The sequence below is a fragment of the Rhinichthys klamathensis genome, unplaced genomic scaffold, assembly GCF_029890125.1.
Source record: "Rhinichthys klamathensis goyatoka isolate OS25496 unplaced genomic scaffold, OSU_Roscu_1.1 h1tg001250l_1, whole genome shotgun sequence".
Classification (NCBI taxonomy): Eukaryota; Metazoa; Chordata; class Actinopteri; order Cypriniformes; family Leuciscidae; genus Rhinichthys; species Rhinichthys klamathensis.
In genome coordinates, this window is record NW_026607398.1 from 60,098 (window position 1) to 67,013 (window position 6,916).

The window sequence follows — 6,916 nt, forward strand, 5'->3', positions numbered from 1 at the left end:
AATATCAACGATTCAGCCTTAAAGCATATGTTCACATTAGTTGTGGATGTTTAAAAGAACCTATGCTACCAGCTAACCGCCTGCTAACGTTACCCAGCTAATCTGACACGTCTCAGGTTGTCAGAATGTCAGTGTAAACGTTTGTAAACTTTTATTTTTAACATGACATCAACACCAGGTTACTTTTATAATGTACTTACTAAATTATACTTGTATAATGCACTTACCAATTAGCAAAGACGGTGCAGCCTGCAGTCTTCCATTCTTGTCAGCGGGTTTATGCGGGGTGGCGCCCGCGCGTCCGGTCCACACCCGCCAGGCGGACTCAATTCAGTTGTGGCGCGTATGGTCTACGCAGCTCGCGCGGATCCGGCCCACACCCGCCAGGCGGACTCAATTCAGTTGTGGCGCGTATGGTCTACGCAGCTCGCGCAGATCCGGCCCACACCCGCCAGGCGGACTCAATTCAGTTGTGGCGCGTATAGTCTACGCAGCTCGCGCGGATCCGGCCCACACCCGCCAGGCGGACTCAATTCAGTTGTGGCGCGTATGGTCTACGCAGCTCGCGCGGATCCGGCCCACACCCGCCAGGCGGACTCAATTCAGTTGTGGCGCGTATGGTCTACGCAGCTCGCGCAGATCCGGCCCACACCCGCCAGGCGGACTCAATTCAGTTGTGGCGCGTATAGTCTACGCAGCTCGCGCGGATCCGGCCCACACCCGCCAGGCGGACTCAATTCAGTTGTGGCGCGTATGGTCTACGCAGCTCGCGCAGATCCGGCCCACACCCGCCAGGCGGACTCAATTCAGTTGTGGCGCGTATGGCCTGCCCCGGATCGGCGCCGCACCCGCCGGACGGACTCTCCCAGTCGAAGCTACAGACAAGTCTGGCGCAGAGTTGGTGCAGATCTGCATATTGAGTGCGACTGCTGCGCGAATCTACTGATTCGAAAACGGACCTGGCACAGATGTAAATGCTGTCTGGGGAGGGCGCCGACCTGGGGCCTGTACCATGAAGGTAGCTGAACAAACTCGAGTTACAGGATTAGTTTTGAGTTGACAAAACCAAACCGATGCAATCAGGCTTTATTGGTACCATGACGCAGCTCATCAACTTTCTCTGTCAACTCAGGCTTTGATCTTAAGCTATGATTACTCCACGAGCGCGTGCACATACCAAAGTGACGTTGGCACCGAACAACCAATCGCGTTCGATATGGATAGAGCGAGAGCGATATATTTTTTCCGCGGAGCAGCAAGAGATAATCATTCAGAATTACGATGAATTTAAATATGTATTACAAGCTCGAAACAATACGGTCTCTGCTGCCAAAGCAGGAGAAGACTGTTGGAGAAAGATTGCTGATTGCGTTAATGTGTAAGCTAAATAAATACGTTCTATATTCATGTAAAATGATGTAGGCTATATATAGGCTATGGATGTATGTGTGTGTGAAATATAGCCTATATTTTTATAATATATAAAAAAATGTGCATGTATATACTAATAAAGATTGATTTTTAGATGCAACTCCAAACGTTCTTGGCAGCTGATAAAGACAAAATATAAAAATATAATTCAAAGTAGCCTAGTAAGTATTTACACACAACCTTTTATTATTTTTTTATTAACACTTGTTTGAGGCAAACCGAAAAAAGAGTGAAATTCAGAAAACCAGTGGAGGGCCACTCCTCCAGAATACACTGAGTTGGCTCTGATAAGAATAAGGGACGGCCGATTATGGATGGGATTACAGGTGCTGTACAATCTGACCCTGCGCTGGCTCCTCTAAGCAAGTAACACTGGGTACGTGTGCGATACATTACTATTTTAAGTTTTAAATATGGCTGACTGTATGTCCTGCAGTAGAGGGAAATGCAGTGTCCCTGTTGAAGCCAGCACACACACACAGTCTCCCACACAGAGGTCAGCCCTTACGAAAATTAACCATGGTTTTACTATAGTAAAACTGTAGTTAACTATGACTGTAGTAACCGTGGTATTTTGGTGCGAACCATGGTTTTTAAAAACCATGGTTTTACTACAGTTATATTGTAGTAATACTACAGTAAAACCATAGTAACCATGACTGTAGTAACCATGGTTTTTTTAAAAAAACCATGGTTTTGATACCATGGTTTTACTACAGTTATATTGTAGTAATACTACAGTAAAACCATAGTAACCATGACTGTAGTAACTGGTATTTTTAAAAACCATGGTTTTGATACCATGGTTTTACTACAGTTATGTTGTAGTAATACTACAGTAAAACCATAGTAACCATGACTGTAGTAACCATGGTTTTTGGACCATGGTTTTTGGAGTTTTTTTTAAAAACCATGGATCATGTACAATAAATTGGTTGTATTGCCACAGTGTAGCCAATGTTTTACTAAATTATCTTGAATTACATTTAAGCCATTTAGTTACAAAAAACATCTACAAAATAACAACAGAAAGAAGTTACCATATGATACAGACTTTATTACAGAAATTACATCTGAAAGAAAATATAAACTTGCATTTGTTCTCACATGTGACAAAACAATAAACTAAAAAGTTGTAAAAAAAAATATTGGTGATAAAGTGGTGCTGTGCAATGGTTAAATTAAGTTGCTAATTTACAAATAAAAAAATAGTAATTTGTTCCAGTGTAATAATGATGTATATACAAAAATGACATATTGTACAAATAAACATGACTTAGAGCACCTTTAAATACACAGCATCTACCTCCTCTAAAATGTCTGTAACCCGTGAACACGTGTCCAACACAAGCATGTTTGCAATTTATACTGTACATACATTAACAGGATTACAGCAATATTACTTGACAAGAACAATAAATACTATAAATTCAGAAGAAATGAGCCATTCTTTTAAGAATGTTTTAAATGATATCCACTCACAAGAGATGAAGACATGGAGTCTCCTCATGGGGGATGAATAATGCACACTTTAAATTCTAGGTGAAAAAGGTTTTGTTGAAAAACATGTGATGCCGCATCCATGCCAGTAGGTGTCATTATGAAGTCTGTCATATGGCCAGTAGGTTACAGTCCAGCTTTGGTTTGGTTCTGTCTTGACCTTCAGCCCAAATGGATGCAGGAGCTAAAATGAGAAGAATACACACCACATTAACACACAAGCTGGAATACTCAACTGCTATTGGTCAGTTGCACTATCGAGTAGCCATGTAATAATGTCCAAGTGTAATAATGTCCATTCAGCCAGTGTTTTCATAAATAACTCATACAGTATTAGGGCTCCAAAAGCCAAGCAGAAATAATGTACATTATATGATCAGCTGAGTGTATTCTCCTTTACTTATACATACTAAAAAAAAAATGGTACTAAACAGCACTAAAAGTGGTTCATTGGCTCGTAATCTTCAGAACACAACACAGTTTAAGATATTTTAGATTTAGTCCGAGAGCTTTCTGTCCCTCCATTGTAAATGTATGTACGGTATACTGTCCTTGTCCAGAAAGGAAATAAAGACATCATCAAAGTAGTCCATGTGACATCAGTGGGTTAGTTAGAATGTTTTGAAGCATCGAAAATACATTTTCGTCCAAAAATAACAAAAACTCAGACTTTATTCAGCATTGTATTGTCTTCCGGTTCTGTTGTGGATCCGCGTTCAGTGCCGCCGCTGACGTAAGACGCTGCTGACGTGTGTCTGGTGTGTGTGTGTGTGTGTGTATTCCGGTTCTGTTGTGGATCCGCGTTCAGTGCCGCCGCTGGCGTAAGACGCTGCTGACGTGTGTCTGGTGTGTGTGTGTGTGTATTCCGGTTCTGTTGTGGATCCGCGTTCAGTGCCGCTGCTGACGTAAGACGCTGCTGACGTGTGTCTGGTGTGTGTGTGTGTGTGTATTCCGGTTCTGTTGTGGATCCGCGTTCAGTGCCGCCGCTGGCGTAAGACGCTGCTGACGTGTGTCTGGTGTGTGTGTGTGTGTATTCCGGTTCTGTTGTGGATCCGCGTTCAGTGCCGCTGCTGACGTAAGACGCTGCTGACGTGTGTCTGGTGTGTGTGTGTGTGTGTATTCCGGTTCTGTTGTGGATCCGCGTTCAGTGCCGCCGCTGGCGTAAGACGCTGCTGACGTGTGTCTGGTGTGTGTGTGTGTGTATTCCGGTTCTGTTGTGGATCCGCGTTCAGTGCCGCCGCTGACGTAAGACGCTGCTGACGTGTGTCTGGTGTGTGTGTGTGTGTATTCCGGTTCTGTTGTGGATCCGCGTTCAGTGCCGCTGCTGACGTGTATCTGGTGCGCCCGAGCTTCGTTTACAGTCTGAGGGAGACGCACGCTGGAAACAAAACAATCTTCGCAAATATGTCTAAGGATTTACACACAGAGGAAGACTTGCATTTTTTTTGCCCAGCCATATTTATTTGAACCCGAATACACGGACGCACCAGAGACACGTCAGCAGCGTCACTGCGGACTCGTGAACGCGGATCCACAACAGAACCCCAGGCAGGGCTCGAAATTAACTTTTTTACCTGGTAGCACTGGTGCTCCCAACTTCAAAAAGTTAGGAGCACCAGCAAAAATTTAGGAGCACCCACCAAATTTGACGTTTAGCTCTGCCAGTAGAGCGGAACGACCGGCAGCATTCTGATGATTAAAAGCCTTAATAATCGAACCTGATTTGTTTTCCACACACTTGTTGTCCCTGCATTTATTTGTGCTTGGCACTCTCTCCTTGTTTAACCAAGCTCTTGCGCTTAAAACGTATTGGTTTTCGGTGGTGGCCGATGGACACTGTCATCCTTTCTTGCCCTGTTTTTTTTTATTTATTTTTTATTAAAGCTGTGATTTTACCACTGTATTTCATAGCTTTGTAAGATAAAATCCTTCTTTGCTAAACCTAATCATCATTTTGGTATATCATCATATCAATATCAAAAACTACAATAATAAAGTAGCATTAAAAAGTTTATTTTAACTAATTTTCTACCATATACAATTGAATACAATTAGCAGCTAGCTAACAACAACTTGATTTGCACTTTTTGTTTCTGGTTTCACCTCACTCCAGTCTAAACTAAAAGTTTTGGGTTTTTTTGGTAAGTTTTCTTCACATTGTCATATAAATAACCTGAAAATACTGTAGTTTATTAAGGTTAAATCTTCCTAACCACTCTTACTAAAAATAAATGGGGTAAGCACACTTACATTCTCATTTTAAGAGGTGTTCTGAGTAAATGTGGTTTGATTGGTTAACATTAGTTAATGCATTAGGCTAACTAAGGCCCCATCCACACTACTGCGTTTTAGTTTAGAAACGGATAATTAAAACGAATACGATCTCCGTCCACACCAGCGTTTCAGCTGCGTATTAGAATTGATCTCCATCCACATTACGGACTTTAAGGACGTCTATATTCCGATTGGTTGCTGGCGTTTTGCCGCTGCTTGCCGCTGAACCGCGTCACAGCTCATTACCATAAAGTTGAGCTTCTTTCAACTTTCTGATTGACGCTCAACACGCTCAAAACGCCCAAAACGCGACGCCGATGGATTTGACGCTCCTTGCAGCTGAGAAAAGCCTGCTTCCATTGAAAATGAATGACTACCGGCCGCTTTGGAAGCTCAAGTCGGCGGCGGTGTGAACGTACAGTAACACCGGGTTTCGATACCCATCTCTACATATGGGTGAGTTCATATGGATGAAGGCCTGTTGTGTTCTGTCTCTTGGTTTGTGATAGTGGCAGCTATTGTGAAACTCACCTTCGTCATCTACTGAGTGTGGATGGCATCAAGATCTTGTCCTGAAGAATCACAGGGCCAAACGATTATATCTCATCTGGTAACAAGAGCATAGCCATAACTTTAAGATCCCCTGAATTTAAGATCCCCTGAATTAAAGAATTTCAGTATTTATCAGTAAAAAATACATAAAAATAAATAAATACCTTTGAGTTGGACAGTATGTTGTCTGTCTCATTGGCCAACATAATTAAAAACACGCCTAGAGAAATCAAATAAAATATACCAATGACCATGATATCCTGTTATCATAATAGTTAAATTAATTATTATAACTATGACCATTATAACATTTGCCGCGGATTATTTGGCTGATTATTTAGCCTACAGGCTTCTCAAGGACAGTCTCACTGAAAAAAAAAAAAGTAAAGTGTGAGACTTCATTCAAAAGCATAAATCCTACAGACCCCCAACTTTTGAACAGTAGTGCACTGCCCACATAGCAAATGTTTTCTGGCCCAGCTCCGGGCCACACAATCACTTTTCCCTCGGCCCAAGTACCGCAAAGAATGACGGTACTGAAGTGGCCCAGAACTGGATTAAAGACAAGGGTCACACATGGGCCATAACCGGCCCGAATCTCAGCCAGTTAATCACCCTTAACTGGCCCTGAAGTGGCCCAGAACTGGATTAAAGACATGGGTCACACATGGGCCATAACCGGCCCGAATCTCAGCCAGTTAATCACCCTTAACTGGCCCTGAAGTGGCCCAGAACTGGATTAAAGACAAGGGTCACACATGGGCCATAACTGGCCCGAATCTCAGCCAGTTAACCCTTAACTGGCCCTGAAGTGGCCCAGAACTGGATTAAGGACAAGAGTCACACATGGGCCATAACTGGCCCTGAATAGGACCAAAACAGGTTTTATTATTGGTACCAAGTCTCAGCCATAAGTTAACCTTATCAACACCAGAAACCCCAAAACTGAGCCATAACCCAGCCTAATCTTACCAAACCATATGAACAAATAAGTCACAGGAAAATTCAATTCTGAAAATTGCTTTATTTAACAATAATGTACACGCCAAAAATACATTTTTAAATTACATCTAGAATTGTGTAACTGTGTGAAGGCTATTTTAGTACATTCAAAGCATAACATCTTATTAGCACCTCAAAAAAGTGCATTTAATTTCAA